Consider the following 19,652-nt stretch of genomic DNA (forward strand, 5'->3'; position numbering starts at 1 on the left):
TCACTTATGTCATTTCCTATCCATCATAGTGCTGCTTGCATTTTGCAGATATTTATTATATTTATTGCAGGGTCTTGTGAAAGAAGAGGACACACTGTTATCACAAAAGTTTCACAATAACCAAAATAAAAATGAATAAAAAATTAATGTATTTCACAAGTCAGTGCTTGTGAACTGCTGGCTATGGCCCCTGTATTTATTACACCCTAATGAATTTAGACCACCTGTACCCCTTAGTGACTTGCAAGAGGATGATAACACAGTAGGGGTGGGCGTTATATGGGGTGACAAGGGGGTTGTAGTCTCCCAATCTAAAACAATTTCAATTTGTATAAGACTAAAAATCTAAAAAGGTGAGCCAGTAACACCTTCTTAGAAGCCAGTGGAACAAAAATAAGGGCACACATAATAAAACATTCACCTCAATGTATTAGGAATTACAGATGGAAAATAAAATAATAAGGTATAGCTGCCCTTTAAGTAAAAAAAAAATCTCATTCAGGTTAATTTAGACCACCTGTACCCCTTAGTGACTTAGGTTCTTGCAAGAGGATGATAACACAGTAGGGAGTGGGGGGTTATATGGGGTGACAGGAGGGACAGTGGTGTCCCAATCTAAAACAATTGCAATTTGGATAAGACTAAAAATCTAAAAAGGTGAACCAGTAGCACCTTCTTAGAAGCCAGTAGAACACAAATAAAGGCAAACATAACTATACATTCACCACATTCTATTAGGCATTACATATGGAAAATAAAATAATAAGGTATAGCTGCCCTTTAAGTAAAAAAAAAACTCATTTAGGTTAATTGGTTAATGTAAAAATAAAGTTTTTTGTGAAGTCAAGATCAAACCCATTTTTTTCTTTTCTGGCTGCAATGTGCTAACTGCAGAATGACTGTATATAATTCTCCAATTACATTCTATCAGTAAAAACATAATTCTCTAGCCTTATCTGTAGGTCCAGAAATATGTCACCTGATACCTTTGGGCAATGGAGCTAATAACAAAGTCTCAAACAGAGTATTAAAGGAGAGCAAAAGTCTGATAAAATATTAGGCTAAAAATTTACATTTTGGATTGGGTTTATTATATTTGCAGCCATTGCTACAGAGCACTGCTACAGCAGCCACTGGCGTAACGAAAGAGAAAGCAGTTTCGCGACACTGATGCAAAATTCGCTGCAACACAAAAAAACTGACGCTAGTCAATTGTCGAACCTCAAAATTACTCGGACACCCATTGACTTGAATGCATTTGGAAGTTGTGTGTGTAAAAATTGATGCACGCATAAAAACTGTCGTGCGTCAAAATTATTCAGACGCCCGTTGACTTGAATGCATTTGGACAAAAGAGTTGTGGCTCATGTCGAAATTGTCACGCGTCAAAATCATTTTGATGCTCATTGACTTTGATGCGTTTTGTGAATTTTTCACGGTTTTGTGGATTTTTTACGCAGTTTCGCAAATTTTTTGTTGAAGCAAAACAGGACAGATTCACTAGCCAGGACCCTCCAAAGATTCTGCTAAACAGTGCAGTCCAAAGAAAATAAAGATCCATATAAAGAATTTCCTGCAGGAGCTCCTCTACTTTGTTATTTTATTTCCCAGGTTCTATTTTCCCTAAGGAATTGCACATACACTACTTAGAGGCATGTGTTGCTGTTCTACTTGAAATAAATTTGAAAAATAATATTGCACCAAAGTGCTGATGGCTAATGTGATTTGGTCTGAAGTGACTGAGGCCAAAATGAAAAAGAATTGAGAAGTAAAGCTCAGTGTCTTAAGAGACTATTTGTCAAAGGGAATCAGGTTCCAGCATAGAAGAACTTATACAGAGAGAGGGAAGAAACCCCATATGTTAGGTAAAGCTCAGGTGAGAAGATATTTCCTTTCATATGATTTTAGCAAAGTCATTTGTTTTAGATGAAAGCTGTGTTGGTGTTTGAAAATGATCAGTCCTGTGTGCTATATTGTATCATGCATAGTTTGTGGGGAATTCTGGGGTTTGTCTTTTAACTGTGAAGCTAGTTATCAACAAAATAATAGGTCAGTGCAAAAAGTGAAACTGGCCACATACCCATCTCACCATGAGCTCCTGACATTTATGATTGTATGCATGTATATTTTTACTTATATATTGATATTTGCACATGCTGAGCTATACATTACAGCAATGATCACACCAGGTCTGGACTGAGAATCAAAATAGGCCCTGGGATTTCAGGTACATAGAGGCCCAAACAGCCCCAACCAGCCCACTAAATACTGACTTTCTATGGCACCTTATAGCAGCCCCTCTGGTATTTGCCAGAACCCACAGATTGCCAGTCTGGGCCTGGAACACACAAGGGTCACTACATTTTAAAGTGTTAAAGAGACAATATATCATCATGTAATCAACAAAATTGGCAAATCAGGCAAAATAGAAACTCTATACTGGTCAATTACTTGGCTACAGAGGCACATGCATGGTGTCACTGGCACACCCAGAGCAGTACTGGGCTACACGTTGGCCTAATATGCCAAGGGTTGAACTGGGGTGTCCAGGGACCACCGTGGCTGCGACTTCAAGGACCCTCCATCCAACCCCGCTCCTGCAATGCCACTTACTGCATAGCTATTACCTACCTCCTTCTTAAATGTCTGCTTTTATTGGGGGTGGGTGGGCCTGGGTCAGCAGGTTTTTTTCCTGGTGTCCCATTAGTACAGTCAACCCTAAATGTGCCCATATGTGTATGTGTGACCAATGTGTGACATTTTCTGATGTCAATACAGACTGAATGACAGCTGATATTGCCTGTGTGAATAACAGCTGGTATGTATATTTTTTACTTGAATCTGTGTGATTGGTTGTATACACCTGTGCATTTGTGCCAAAACTCTATGGGCTGTGCACCAACAAAAAACATTAGGGTATAACTTTGAGATGCACTATTACAGTTAAGTAAAGGAACACTAAACCCTAAAAATGAATATGGCTAAATGCCATATTTAATATTAATAACTTATTGCACCAACCTAAAGTTTCAGCTTCTCAATAGCAGCAATGATCCAGGAGGTCACCATCTTGGAAAGTGTCTGTGACACTGGCATGCTCAGTGGACTCTTAGCAGCTGTTGAGAAGCTAAGCTTAGGGGTTGTTGCAAATTATCAAGCAGAAAATGAGGTTGGCCTGTAATATAAGCTGATGCTACAGGGCTGATTATTAAATGCTGATGCTAATTGCACTGGTTTCTGTGCTGCCATGTAGTAATTATCTGTATTAATTACTATTCAGCCTTATATTGTGACATTTATATTCTATGTGTACAGTCTGTATATTTTGAGTTGGTCCCTAAGTTCAGTAAGTGACAGCAGCACAGAGCATGTGCAGTGAATCAGCAGAAAAGAAGATGGGGAGCTAATGGGGCATCTTTGGAGACACAGATCTTTACTGCTAAAAGGCGGTGATTGCCTCAGGCTGGTACAGAAGCCTTAAACACAATGTATAACATTTATAGCTTACTTCTATAGTCAGGCTTTAGTTCTCCTTTAATGAGCTTTTATTTACAAGAATGGCTCAAAAAGGCTCAAGAAAAATTATACCAGACTACAGGTGTTTGGGTGTCCACTAAATTGACGATATATATAAACAAAGAAACACAAGGGACTCTTCCCCAAACTACAAGTGTCTGGAACGATTTGCAAATAATATAGATAACTATATATCAAAGATAAAATAAAAAGCGATTTTTATTCACCACCATGCCATATTAAACAAGTGAGGTTAAAAACATTTAAAATAAAAAGCAGCGCTGCATATAGAACTGAAGGGATCCCTTCTGAAAAGACAAAAAGTTAAAGAGTTTTGCTTTATGTTCACAAAACATCAAGGGGCAGATTTATCAAGGGTCGAATTTCGAGGGGTTAAAAGCCTCGAAATTCGTCCATCGAATTGAAATCCTTCGAATCCGAATATAGAATTTGAAGGATTTAGCGCTAAAATAGCATTCGATCGATCAAATAAAATCGTGCGATTGAACGATTAAATCCTTTGAATCAAACTCGAAGGATTTTTATTCGATGCCAAATACTTAAAAAAAAAGCACTGGAAGGTCCCCATAGGCCATATAGCAATACAGTAGCTTTAATTTGGCGAAGTATTGAAATTGAAGGATTTTTAAAGAGACAGTACTTCGACTATCGAATGGTCGAATATTCAAACGATTTTTACTTCGAATCGAAGTCGAAGTAAATTCGAAGTCGTAATATCCTATTCGATGGTCGAAGTATCCAAAAAATTACTTCGAAATTTGAACTTTTTGGACTTCGAAAATTCACTCGAGCTTAGTAAATCTGCCCCTAATTGTCATTGCTTCCTGAGAATGTTTTATAACTAATGGGTTCTTTAATCCCCTTTTATTGTATCAGATTAGTTATACTTTAGTTAACTTGTTTTGTAATTTTTAGTGGCAGAGTCAATCATCCCGCTATGCAGTGCATCTGAGGGGTCGTCACTAGAAAGGTATCACAAGCGAATGTCGGAGTAATGGATCTAAATGTGATTGCAGTTCAATAAATGTCAATACAGAAACATGCTCATTAGCTTTAAGAGTATGGTCTTATGTCATTATTTATTTATAATGCAAACATGATGCCTTCTAAGAAAAAAAAGTGGCGTCACTGTATATCATGCCAAGCAGGAGTCATGTTTTAATCCTATGGAATTAACAGCTAAGCCTCCCAGTTTGATATCCTGAACAATCCCCAAGACATGCACAGCTACAGTATTTGTGAAAACAAGACTTCTCTTAATGCGTCTTTCCTGAAATAAGTATTAAAAATTGTTTTTTCTGTTGAACTGTAAACTCATTTTCTTACCAAAGGAAAATAACACACTGTACCTGTTTACTTTCTAGACTGTAGCAAGGTACTGTTTATGTAGCGATTAAGAGTGCGCTAATGATGACCTTTTCTAGGTCTCATCTGTTCTCTGGATCATTTTATGTCAGCAGATAATTTCGGTAGATGTGTCACAAAGTAATTATCTTTTTTATTTGTGTCTCTTGCATCCCTTGTCACCCTGAACTTTATAATGGGAAATTAAAGGTTACCCAATCTCATTTGCATATCTTAAAACTATTATCTCTCTTATTATTCATATAATGAGTATCTAAGAGCACAAGCGGAGTGTGAAAAAAACAGCTCGGTTTTTCAGCACATTGGAAGAGGTAGATAAACAATAAGAATTCGGATGCATTTAGGAGTGGAAAACACAGCAGGCAGTTGAATTTTTGACCCGACTTTAATGGTTTAGTCAAATACAAACTTTGTCAAAGCACCTCGCTTAACAGTGATGAGATGTTTTTAACAGCCCATCTGCATTTTCAAATACCATCTAGTCAGCAATATTTGCCAGCTGCACAACTACTTCTGCCGTCGGTCGATTTGACAATTACAACAAACTAACCTCCATGCTTACATTTCATTGCAACCAGTCGTTCTGAGGGAGTCATTGAAGGAAACAATGCAATTAGAGGCTGTCAGTCCCAGTGTCTTTGAACAAGCTTCTTAAATGTTATGATACTGTATGTAATAAAGGGAGAGCATCATACTGCCTTTTCTGCTATGTACCATAACCCTTGAAAAAACAAAAAACGAAACATCAAGCAAAAGGTTGAGCAGGCAATTCCAAAATAATAATTGTTTTAACTACTCTAGCTATAATATAATGAACTTGTGGAGTATTGTGGAATCAAAATGCATACACAAGCAGTATTAAATGAATTTAAATTGTGTAATAATATATCTATTACAGCCATACAAGTATATCATTATAGCACTACAAGTTCACACTTTTCCAGGACCTAAAATCCATACATTGTATGCCTCCAGAGATGCACAGTACAGAAAATATATCAGCCTATTGTTTCTTATTGTTAAGTAAGGAGATATATAATTGCAGTATATTACTTAACCAAAGTATATATCATTGTATAGACATTTTAAAGTTAGACGGCTTGGCACAGAGCAAGGATATCTCCTGCTTCTTCTGTCTGCAATCCACTTTGTTCAGTTGATATAGCTACAAGGGATTTTTTTGTGATCACAAATTGTCCCTAAAATTTTTATTGGAGTGACATGTAAATATTTCATTAAATATTAATCTACTTTGGCAGTTGAAGTTCCTTCATAAATGTGTGTATGGGAATAAGGTCCATATAAGCAGCACTTGTAATAGGCTCTCTGAATTCGGAAAAATTTGTGTGAATGATAAAGCCTGACATATTCACGCTATAGTTAGCGATGGGCGAATTTATTTGCCAGGCGCGAATTCACGGTGAATTCCCGTGATTCGCCGCTGCTGGCGAATATATTCATGAAACCGCTGTGAAAATTTGCCTTCGAAAAGTCGCCAGGTTAAAAAAAATGGACGCTGTTTCGCTCATTTTTTGACGAAACGCCCCAAATTGGCCCATCACTAGCTATAATCTATTTCAGTGCATAATATGTTCCACAAAAGGAAATAACTTAAAACAATGGAAATTTTCAATATATATTTTTTTAGGTCTGCTACTGAGTAATTATTTTCTCTTACAATGAGACGGTTGCTTTCTTCCGACAGCAGACATAAAAAAAGCTAGAATACTAGTCCCCTTGACAGCATTTATGCTTTTATATCTGCATGTCATCATATTCTCTATATAATGTACCAGTACATTTTACAGCGTATTTTCCCCAGAATCCCTGCAATATGGCATTCACTAGCAAGTTTTTACCATCCAATTGGCATGAGCAATGCAAGAACACAGATATAAAACTTGTGCCCCTTTGTAAATGTTGAGATATTTAACACACCTGTTAGAGGCGTATTTATCAAAATTCAAATTTGTGATCTTTAGATTTTTTTAAATTTGAATAAACTCAAAATTTTACCAAACTCGCATGTTGAAAAACATGATCAAATTAAACTGTGAAAAAATTATTTTAATGCTTTCAATTCATATTCTGTTAATCATTTTTAATCCGTCTACTAATCCTCAAAAAAATTTTTAAAAAGTTGAAATCCGAAAAACATCAGTTGTCTAGGACAACTCTCATTGACTTTTACATGAACTCTTTTTAAGTTTTTCAAATGTTTGCAGCAGTTCTCTTGTACCCCTACAACAGAAAAGCGGTGGAATTCTGAAACTCGAACTGGACCCAATGATGTTGATGAGCTTTAATAGCTATGAAAAGGTGTATCAAGCATTAATTCATAATATACACTCAGCTGTTCTTCACTTTAAAATGAAAAATATGAACATTTTTATACAGTAAATTCAAAAATGAGTTTATATGATATAAACCATTTATCAATAAGATAAAATTCTTAAAAAGTAAAACAAAGCATATAATATTTTAGCAAGCTTTAGCCCATTTTCACATTAAAAGAAACAGGATAGGTTATAAGTTTAAGTATGGGTTGGCTTGATGGCTAATTCACACTTATTATGCCTGTCTGGCTCTCTCCTGGATGGTTTTGGCTCACTCTGTTTCTAAATTAAATTATTCCTGCTTGTCTGTCCTGTACCTGATAATTTCATGTTATACTGTCATTACACAAAATTATCTCTGCCTGTCTTTCCTGTTCCTGAAGTGTTTTGGCTCACATTGCATATCACTAAATTCTCCTTTTGTGCCTGTCAGTGGAAGCACAGTTAAATGTGTGCTTGTATATATAAATGCATTATAATTTTGCCTTTGGTATTTATTACCTTTGCTTAATTATAGGTTCTTGCCTTGAAATGTACTCACACTTTGATTTCAACCTTTTTTGCTAATTTATTACCTCTCACATAACACAATTCTTCATTAAAGTGCTTTTGCCTGTTGCAGAGTAATGTCTTAATTTTCTATGGTTGTCACACACCCCAAATCTCCCTACTGTTCACTGTATTCAACTGTTTAGTGTATAGACACTGCTTGTTTCTTTCATGATGGTGTTTTTCCAATATGAAAATGCTGGATATTTGGATGTGGTTAGTAAGTTAGGGAAGTAAGTTAGTTAGTAAGGGAAGTAAGTTAGTAACATTATCACACTAACAGAGGTTTGCATGTTTCTTGCAAAGTGTTCAAATTATTTGCCTATCTTCTCTGGCTTCTTTTCTGTGGCTGCTCAGGATGGGGACCTCTCTTGTCTCTTGATGCTGATAGATCCCTCAATTTATTAGACAATACTATCAAATGTGTTTTATACACATGTTTCTATCCATCATGCTATTTATTAAAAATATGTCTATTAACTTGTTGCCAGTAGTGATGGGCGAATTTGCGCCGTTTCGCTTCGCCGAAAAATTCGCGAATTTCGCGAAACGGCGAAAAATTCGCGAAACGGCGCTGGCGTCTCGTTTTTGACGCCGGCGCCCGTTTTTTGACGCCGGCGAATTTTTGCCGCGAATTTTCGCGGGCGTTTCGCAAATTTATTCGCTGGCGGCGAAACGCGCAAATTCGCCGCGAATTTGCGCCTGGCGAATAAATTCGCCCATCACTAGTTGCCAGTAATATAGAAATAGCAAGCATGGATTAAACAACAGTGATATCAGAAGCTACCCCCCAGAAATGCTCAAGTAACATTTAATATAATTCAATAAAAATAAACAAACCCCAGTACACATATATACACATACTTATACAGACCTATGTATACACTCACATATATAAACTTTATATACCGATATCTATACTAATTGTAGATTATGGTATCACAATAGCCTTTGATATTATGCATGTCAAAGCAATCATCCAAGCTCCTCTTAATGATATCAGAGTTACAGAATACAATTGTACATCAATAATACATGAAAACAATTACATTTATAGAAATGTTTACTTTTATCAAAAAAAGACTTGAGTTCAGGGTCGGGCCAAGGGGTAGGCAGAGTAGGCACGTGCCTAGGGCGCAAAGCTGGGGGGATGCCAGGCATGTACCTGCTCTGTCGCCTACCCCATTGTCCAGTCGCATCTTTTCCCGTGTAATTGCGCTTCTGCGCATGCGTGCACAGCGATTCACACTTCTGCGCATGCACGCACAGCGATGCGCGCCAGCATCAACTCGCACATGCGTGCAGGAGTACCAGTTCACGCATGCGCGCGCTCAGTCGGATCAGTCGGGTGCCTGCTGGGTCTGGCCCAGCTCTGACTGAGTTACACTCACCAATAGTGAGTCAAACTAAGTTAATCAGAAAATACAGATGATCTTACACCACAGTGAATCACACTGTTGTGTGAAATAAAATAAGAGGGAAATCCTAAATTAGCAATAACCAATACAAAGTCAACAGGAACACCGTCAATGGTATGCATCATGCATTCTGTGGAGAACTCACTAAACTGACCACTTTGGTTTTCCAATCACCATAGACTTTCCTTCGCTCTAGTAAGTTTCTCACATTCATACTTACAGGCCTTCACCAGAGCATCTCCCTTCCTTGGATTTAATTTCCACACAGCATCAAACATCCCCCTACTCTGTAGAGTTGTATATATATCAAAACTCACCTCTTCTACCAAGTCTATACACTAACCCTTAGGGTACTGTCACATGAGGAGTAGTGATGGGCGAATTTATGCGCCAGGCGCGAATTTGCAGTGAATTTGCGCGATTCGCCACTTGCGCATAAAATTCGTGAAACGCCTGCGAAAATTCACTGGCGAAAATTCGCCGGCGTCAAAAAATTTCGGAATAAAATGGACGCCCATTTAATATTTCTCCAGCTACATCATTTATATCTTGAAGGGATGCACCGAATCCACTATGTTGGATTTGGCCTTACCCATGAATTCTTCACGAAAGATTCGGCTGAATACCGAATCCGAATCCTAATTTGCATATGCAAATCAGGGCTGGGAAGGGGAAAACATTTTTTACTTCTTTGTTTTGTGACAAAAAATCATGCAAATTAGGATTCGGTTCGGCTGGGCAGAAGGATTTGGCCGAATACGAATCCTTCTGAAAAAGGCCAAATCCTGGCTGAATCCCAAACCAAATCCTGGATTCGGTGCATCCCTAATATCTTGTTTCTCAAGTATCTTCGCCTATATTATAAGCCCTTATAAACCCTTTAGTACAGCATTGCAATATTTAGTGTACTCTATAAATGAAGAATAATGTATTCAAACAGAGAATATTTCTATATCTTCTACACTTTTTCTTAGTAATGAACCTCTGCATAGCTATATTAGTAGATATTGCAGGAAAATGTGTTTAATGCATCACAAATAATAAAAATAATGTTTAATGACATTTCTGGGGGCTGAAAAAAAGAAAAAAGAAAATAAATTGTGTAATGCAGGAACTTATCAATCTCTGCAGTGCAAGCAGTTATGAAATTTCTGATGCTAAGGTTTTAGCAACAGCCAACTGCAACGACAGCAGCATGCTGTAATCATGTTTGTTGCATGAAGAATTTCAATGATATTTCTAGTGATTAAAGATGAAACCACAAACTCTATAAAACACTTTTTGATCCAAAGATTTGAGTTTTTATTAATACATTTATATGTTTAAATGGATAAAGGGCATTATAACTAAGGGTTGTTAAACAAATGCAAGGTATTTGCAGTGAACAGGAAAGTTATAACCACTATATTCATTGTTCTTCTAGATTTTAGAGTTTAACTTGGTAGAACAGCTTACAGTTCGTTTAAGTGTATCTATTTCTAGCTAAAAAGCAGAATAGACAGTCCCATGTCTTAGAATACAGTGGCATTTACATGATGAAGGAAAGTGGACCCATCTCACACTAGATAGTACATATTCCATATACAGTATTATGACATTAACATTATACAGGTATAGGATCCATTATCTGGAAAACCATTATTCTGAATTATGGAAAGGCCATCTCCTATAGACCCAATTTTATCCAAATAATCCAAATTTTTAAAAATGATTCCTTTTCTCTGTAATACTAAAACAGTACCTTGTACTAGGATACAATTAATCCTTATTGGAAGCAAAACCAGCCTATTTGGATTTATTTCATTTTTACATGATTTTTTTAGTAGACTTAAGGTATGAAGATCCAAATTATGAAAAGATCAGTTATCCAAAAAAAAAAACCCCAGGCCCTAGCATTGTGGATAACAGGTACTATACCTGTGCGTACTATGCTTGCCATGTACCACAATGTTAAAAAAAATACAAATGGGAATTTCTTACATTTATATCCACCTATAATCACTTGGTTTTATAAAGATCACTAGAGAAATATATATTATTTAGTCCTTTTTATATTCTGGAGCATGGCAAATATGGCACACAATGATTTAGGGCGAATGGAATATCCATTTTGGTTAGGATTACACATTTCAGAAGGAAGCTATGAATTCCTATCACGTGGTTGGAGGTGTAAAGATTTCTGAACTTGGCTGCACTCTCCTAGAGTTGAAGGGGACATTCCAGACAAGTGTCAGTGCGTTGCTTATTACAGCCTGGTTATTAGTCATGGAAAAATTGACTATCTGTCATCACTAGCACAGAAGCATTCATATTTCATCAGCAAAGTGTGAGAGGCTTTAGTTCTGGATTACTGGGTCTTTATGCTAAATGGTGTTGCCTCTAAATTGTTCCTAGAAGCACCTATATAATTCTTGGATAAACACCAAACAAACCTTGTGGGAACAGGCTGCACACTGCGGAACAGCTGGAATATCTCATTTGATTTATCTTTTGATGATGGATGCAAAAAAATATGATGTGCTTAGCTAAAGCACAAATTGTAAAATTAGTAATAATAAAATGTGTTGATGATACTATAGTGATCTAGATGCAATGATAGCATTAACTAGCTTGTGTCTTTTTAAAATTGTGTGACATCTGCACTTATGAAGTGTTTTTTCCCCCATAATAATCTTACTTATAGATGAGCAAAGAAAGAGGGCCAATATATTGTTTAATGAGAACTATTGCATACTTGCTCCCACTTCATACATCATGACACTCCCCATTGACATTAATGTCCTCACATGCCAAGTTTACATTTTTGGGTGATTATTGAGGGTGTAGAGCACCTAACAGCACTTTCAGACATGTAGCAGGTGATTCAATCACTGCTATAATTATTGGTGATTAAAAGAAGATGGAATCTCTGGAACTAGAGGTGGGGGATTTTACTGGGCCAGGTTTATTAGAGGTGACATAGATATCTTTTACATCATCATTTTTATATGAACTGCCTCCTCAATATATGGTACATTGATTAAACAGCCCAGTTCATGGAAAACTTGGAGAACACTATGACAGTGTATAATAGAAAGGTCATTCTGATGGATGAATCTCCAGAATTTAAAAAAAAAAACTGGTATAGTAGACCACCTAAGACTAGATAAGGTGGATGAAGTCTATTAATGACGGGAGATATAGTAAGCTAGGCTTGTACCTTAGTTTCCAAGAGAAAGGAAAGTTTGCTCAGTAAAGCTGACCCAAAAACTGATACCAATCTGCATGTATATAGTTTATATTTTCCCTAAACTTTGACAACAAAGAAGTACAGGCACCAAGAACCTATATTACGCTTTGGTTTCAATGTGATAAACAATGGTTCCTAGAAATAGAAATTCCACTTACCTCCCTTGTTTTACATACTGACATACCAGCCTCTCTGTGCACGATTTTAGGACATGCCAGCTGCAGAAAGAAGAATATTTAGGCATTTTGCCATTCTGTTACCGCCTGGAGACAGTATCACAGTATCTAATGTAAAAGCATGTTGATTGAGGGCTCATCACAACAGTCACTGGGGGCTAGTGCTGGGATTGGAACTGCAGCTAAGAAAGCCTTCCTTTACATTTCATGAGCATATACTAATCCTTTTTTTTTGCTATATAGCGGTGGATGAATCCTCTTTTTGGTCATGTTTAAGAGCTAAAACCTTATAATAAAAATAAACTGAAAGTCAATAATATAGTATAGTAATATCTACTTTTTCTTGCAAGATAGAACACTGAGAAATTAGAAAATGTATTTGCATTAGTACGTATTTTCTACAGCGTATAAATGAGCACCAGCAGCATACTGAAAGAGATTTAAGAAGATTGATTCTGATGTAAAACAGCACTCCAACAGCAAATCCAATATGCCTGCATACCAGTCAGCATCTTACACAGAAAATTGTCATTTAAAGTTCTTTTGGAAAATAGATGGAGGTAATTGAAATGGTATAAAAATTCCAGAGCTGGAGACATTGAGGAAAATCATATATTTTATAAAACCAGAGAACAAACCACATCAGATGAATTCATTTAACTGTGGGTACTCATAATGCATTTCTTGCCCATTATACATTGCTTTTACCTTTTTAACCCTCTGGTGATAACGCCTACAGATGGAATGTGTCAGAAACCAATAATACATTTTTTTCATTAGCTGATGAAAAGATATTTTCTCATTTTTCAACCTTTAATAAACTGAACTCATAGTGTGTGCAAACAATCTGGATGGCCAGAGGTCTCTTGAACAGTACTGTTATTTTTATACGTCAGCCATTAATAATATATCTAGGAGACTAAAGAACCAGATGCACAACATTAAGGGGCCGATTCACTAAGGGTCGAATATCGAGGGTTAATTAACCCTCGATATTCGACTAGGAACTAAAATCCTTCGACTTCGAATATCGAAGTCGAAGGATTTAGCGCAGATAGTTCAATCGAACGTTCGAAGGATAATTCCTTCGATCGAACGATTAAATCCTTCGAATCAAACGATTCAAATGATTTAAATCCAACGATCGAAGGAATATCCTTCGATCAATAAAAGTTAGCCAAGCCTATGGGGACCTTCCCCATAGGCTAACATTGACTTCGGTAGCTTTTAGATGGCGAACTAGGGGGTCGAAGTTTTTTTTAAAGAGACAGTACTTCGACTATTGAATGGTCGAATAGTCAAATGATTTTTACTTCGAATCCTTCGTTTCGAAGTCGTAGTCGTAGTCGAAGGTCGAAGTAGCCCGTTCGATGGTCGAAGTATCCCAAAAAAAACTTCGAAATTCAACGTTTTTTACCATCGAATCCTTCACTCGAAGTTAGTGAATCGGCAACCTAGTCAATATAAGTGAAGCTTAGTGGCAGATTTACTAAAGAGTGAAGTGGCTAAAGCTAGCGACTTTTCACCAGCGTTGACAGCTGCAGGGACATCGCCAATTTACTAACAGGCACAGGTGCCAATTCGCTAGCAAAACAGACTGGCCCTAGCGGTCATTCGCAGTCTAAACGCTACCTCTTTCGCCAGAGTTGCCTTCACCTATTCAGACCAGGCGAAGTGCTATAAAGCAGCTAGATTAGTGAGCCAAAAATGCATTAAAGTTCAAAAAACGCTGGAGTCTTTTCCTTTTTTTCAGATTGTCTGCAAAAGTCTTTTTTTGGAGAACCGTTTTTTCCCAGACATTTTTTATGGGACATTCATTTTACAGTGGGCTCATGTGTAGGGCATTATATTAAGGGGCCGATTCATGAAGCTCGAGTGAAGGATTCGAATTAAAAAAACTTCGAATTTCGAAGTGTTTTTTGGGCTACTTCGACCATCGAATGGGCTACTTCGACCTTCGACTACGACTACGAATCGAACGATTCGAACTAAAAATCGTTCGACTATTCGACCATTCGATAGTCGAAGTACTGTCTCTTTAAGAAAAACTTCGACCCCCTACTTCGGCAGCTAAAAGCTACCGAAGTCAATGTTAGCCTATGGGGAAGGTCCCCATAGGCTTGCCTGAGATTTTTTGATCGAACGATATTCCTTCGATCGTTGGATTAAAATCCTTCGAATCGTTCGATTCGAAGGATTTAATCGTTCGATCGAAGGAATAATCCTTCGATCGTTCGATCGCAGGATTTGCGCTAAATCGTTCGACTTTGATATTCGAAGTCGAACGATTTTAGTTCCTAGTCGAATATCGAGGGTTAATTAACCCTCGATATTCGACCCTTCATACATCTGCCCCTAACTCTCTTGTCTTTAGTAAGGTTCCCTGGACATTTTTAATGAAGATGTGGTAACTTCAAGCATTTGCACCAAAATTTATAATAAAGACCTCCATACAACTTTAAATTGCCTGCCCTATGCAAATTGACCTAAGTGCAAGATCACTAGCAAAGTTTCGCAAGGCACAAATGAATGTTAGCGCATCTTTGCTATGAAATACTCACACAGCCAAAGTAACGCTAGCGAAAAGTTGCCAGTGTTTGATGCCCGGGACGAAACTTCGCATTTCGGTGAATTAGCGTATCTGTAGTGTATTTGCACCTGGCAAAGTAGTGCGATGGGGGGGAAGCTGACGCTGGCAAAAATTCACCCCTTAGCATCTAGTTGTGAGAACATATTCTATATACATTAGTGATGTGCGGGTCAGGAAAAACTCAACCCACACCTGATCCTAACCAAGAAAACCATAATCCCCACCCCACAAACTATTGCTGTCACAGGACCAGCATCAGACCTGTACCCACATCTTCTGACTCTGTACTCTGTACTACTGTGTGTGTCTCTGGTTCCCAACCCTAACCTGCAATCGTCGGCAAATTTTCAACCTGAACCCGCCCAACCTGGTGTCAACACACGGTCACCATGGGTTATGGGTCAACCCGCACATCACTAATGTACATGCAGTTGGTATGAGGTCTCCCATATTGGATTTTGTTCTCAGTGTTCTCAGTGTGCTCTGTGCAGTTTTTGGGAAGTCATATAAACTGAGGCTACAGGGCTGACTATAGAATTCTGATTCTTATTTTGCTGGTTTTTAAGCTGCCATTTACCAAGTCAGTACTTATTAGCCTCAGCCATAAATTAGACATTTATATTCTATATGTTCAGTATATTGTTTGCCTGGCCCTAAGCTCAATAAGTGACAGCAGCACAGAGCATGTGCAGTGAATCAAGAGAAAATAAGATGGGGAGCTACTGGGAAATCTTTGGGGGCACAGATATTTACTGCTAAGAGGCTGTGGTTCCCTTGGGCTGGTATTTCTGCCCTGCTTCTTTAGTTAAGCTTTAGTTCTCCTTTAAGGTGACTGCATTGTTTTAATCTAACTCTATAATATATATATTGACACTGAACTCAGTTCACACATTAAGATTTCCTCACTCCAAACTCAGTTTTAGTACTTAAACAAGCAGGAATGTGTGCTGCCCTTAATATTTATTATTATGGAAATATCAGTTACATCACATTCATTGGCAATACTGCAAAAAAGCTGCTGGGTTCCACTAGTTAGGCAATTAAATCTGTCTTGTTACTGTGAATATAGTGCTCGTCTCTCTAGACTAATGTAAAATAAAAGAAAGCGAATGCCACTTAAATATAAATTACCTTGCAAGCATCTCAAGTGGACTAAATAGCAATTGCAAGGAAAATATTGAAACTGGAATGCTGAGGCTTGTTATTACAAAAATGTGTGGGTCAGAATAATTTACTAAAATAACCTTTATTTAGATCATCACTCTTTCTATTTGATATATGAGAATGTAGTAAAATCCCCATAGCTGATAATGAAAATATTTTAATATTACAGTTTCATTACTGTGCAAAATGATTAACAAACACTTTTTTTGGGATCACATAGTGCCTATAAGATAAGTTCCACATAAAAAAAAAATAACAAAAAATAACACTCTACATTGCTTAAACATTTAGGCTCTATATCTGTCAGATTACCCAGAAACAGACTTTTTTTTGTTGTGCGGCAGTTGAGTTGTTAAAAGAAGAGAAGCTTTATGTTCATAGATTGCAGTAAATTGTAATGTACAACCAGACAACTGCATCACTTCTGTCTGGATCAGATCTTCAGATGCACTTGCCATGCAGCCATGTCTGGTTGCCAAAAAAAGCATAGCATTTGTAAATGTCCTTCTGCCTGTGCTGGCTAGAAAGGCAATATAAATCAACATCTCTTTTGTGGTGGCAGGTTAATGTGAGTAGGCTAAGAAGTTGGAGATTATCCCAGCTATGCAGACATACCCATTATCTATTTGGATTCCTAATATCTGTCCTGCACCATGGGTATCCTTCAGAAAAGAAAAGAAATCCTCTTGGAAATAGCAGTTTATTGACTAATATTTTGCACTGTCCAGTATTCACTTGTATGGATCCTTTTGGAACACATAGCCAACTTATTTTTATACTTACCACTGAAGGGATTTATTTAAAAAACCACAAAATGTAGGTGCATGTCTTAATGTCATTTGGTGCCCCAGCTAAAAATGATCTTGTGCCCTGCCAACTCTTGCACCCTGAGTGAAAGTGTATGTGAGCAGGCACTCATGAAATACACATGCAAAGATTACTTTATTTACACATTTAAAGGTATATACAGCCATTTGCTCTTCCTTCTTTTGCTGTACTTAACCATAATCCCAAATACATCTCATAGTAATGCTGTGGGATGGAGGTGCAATGTTGTTGTGCTTTATGGGTCCCTACTGGTTCCTCCCAGGTACCCTAAAGCCATTGTCTTGTCTTCCTCCATAGTTACACCATGTTCAAATGTTCTCTTTTCTTAGTTATAGGCAGTTCAGTCTAATTGGTTGTTGCTTGCAACCAGAGAGAGAAACCAATAAATCAATCTTGCACTTGTACTTTTGTTGACTGCGAGTAAATGCACCCCCACAGCAACCAATGCATTAACAAATGCAGCGACAACTATCTCTGCCCATGAATTACCAGCCAGAGTAACAGTAGAATTGAAGGAGAAAAAGAAGGGTAAAAATCTCTGGGGTGGGGGGAGTTAGGCACCATCCCAGTGATTGTATTCACTTACTTGATACCCTAGGTTGGTGCTCCTACCTCCTGCCCTGGCCCAGGTTCCTCCTGCTAGCACCACAGAGCACTCCTCCTACTTTCGTCACTCGGTTGCACGTTTGCAGTAGAGTGAAAAGTCAACCTTTAACCAAAATGCTGGCCTTTTCACTCTACTTCTGCATGTGTCAGTCCCGGGATAGCAAAGAAAGAATATGCAGATGGAGAGATCTGTGGTGCTTGCTGAGAAGAAACTCGAGCTGATGCAGTTTTCTGCTAACAGGAGCACTGGCCTGGGGCAAGTGAATACACTGGGGGAGCCAAACTTTAGAGAAGTTAAAGAAAAGGAGAAAAGGAGCTTGTAAGTGGACATTGTTACTCTTTACAAGTACATTAGAGGACATGTAGTGGTGGATTTTTTTTTTAAAAAGAAATGAACAAAGAACAAGAAAAACCTCCTCTTTACACTTTAGGAACTGATGTTTCATTTGAAACAGATATGGTTCCTCACAGAGAGGGCAGTAAGGTTGTGGAATGCCCTGCTCTGTGATGTTGTGATGACTGATTCTATTAATGCCTTTAAGAGAAGCTTGGATGACTTCTTGGACAAGCATAATATCAAAGGCTGTTAATCTCAAGCTTTACAGTTGGAGTGCTGTGTATTGAAACTGGCCCTATGATCTGCTGTTGTAGGAAAATCACTCATTAGACCTTTCCAAGATTGAACTCTCTGTTTTATCTCTTTATAAACATGCTGTTATGAAAATAATCCCAATTCTACCCAATCAAAAAAGGGACTATTGAATTATGAGCAAACAACCAAGGTAAAGGCAATATTCAATAACATTGCTGGCTGAGTTTTCCCATAGAAAACTAGATTTACAGGAATAAGGTCCTTTTCAAGCTTGTTAAAGAATCTTTAATGATAAATATATCGAGAACCTAGAAATTAGTTAATACTGCATTTTTATATCACTGGAAGGCCAGATGTTTCTCCTTGAATTTTTTTTGCAAACTGCACAGAAGTGGAAAAGTTTCAGCTTACAATGTGCATAGTTATAACTCTTGTGCAGCATCCCATCCATATCCTTCTGTGCCAGTGGGGCCAGGGATACAATCTACAGAACAAGAACAATGAGCAACAGAGCATACTGGCACAAAGAGCTTAGAGCATCACTCTTTATTTTCTCCTACTCTAAGGGATTTTTTGAGGTGGAAAATAATTTATGGTCACAAAATTCATCTTTCAACACAATTTAGTCATGCTTTATTTGGTTATTAATGACAAAAGGACAAAGCACACCTTATTAATAGGCTTGCTTGGGAAGAATAGGTTCATCATTTAATCTTTGCCATAACCAGAGCAATGCTGCAGTAAGCTACTTATGTTAAATCATATATTTTGTGCATATACACATGCTGATGTTAAATCATATATTTTGTACAAAATAATAGTTATTTCATGTGTTTTTTCCCAAATTTTAACCTTGACATCATTTTATTTACAGACATTTAAATATATCTCATCTAATCAAACCTTTGAATCATTTAAGAAAATTTCCTAAACCATTGTTTTACATTTGAAAGTGTAAGATTAAATACAGGATTTACAATGTATAACTAAACGTGCCTTTTCTATAATGCCTTGAACGTTCTGCCTATTTCATATTCCATAAGAACTTTGCAACATGATGTAAGACTTTGAAGAAAACATCACCAGAACATGTATTCCAAGCCAATAGCCATACATTTTCTATTATATGGTGTTTATTTTTTATATAATTATTTTTAGTTCTTTAATCTGTGGGGGGAAGGGTTGATATTGTAAAAATTAAAAACAGGATTCCCAGAATAGAGTGTGAAGAAGCAAACACACAGTACTCTGAAGCCCAGGGC

Source organism: Xenopus laevis, chromosome 1L (assembly GCF_017654675.1).
Source record: "Xenopus laevis strain J_2021 chromosome 1L, Xenopus_laevis_v10.1, whole genome shotgun sequence".
In the NCBI taxonomy this organism is placed as follows: Eukaryota; Metazoa; Chordata; class Amphibia; order Anura; family Pipidae; genus Xenopus; species Xenopus laevis.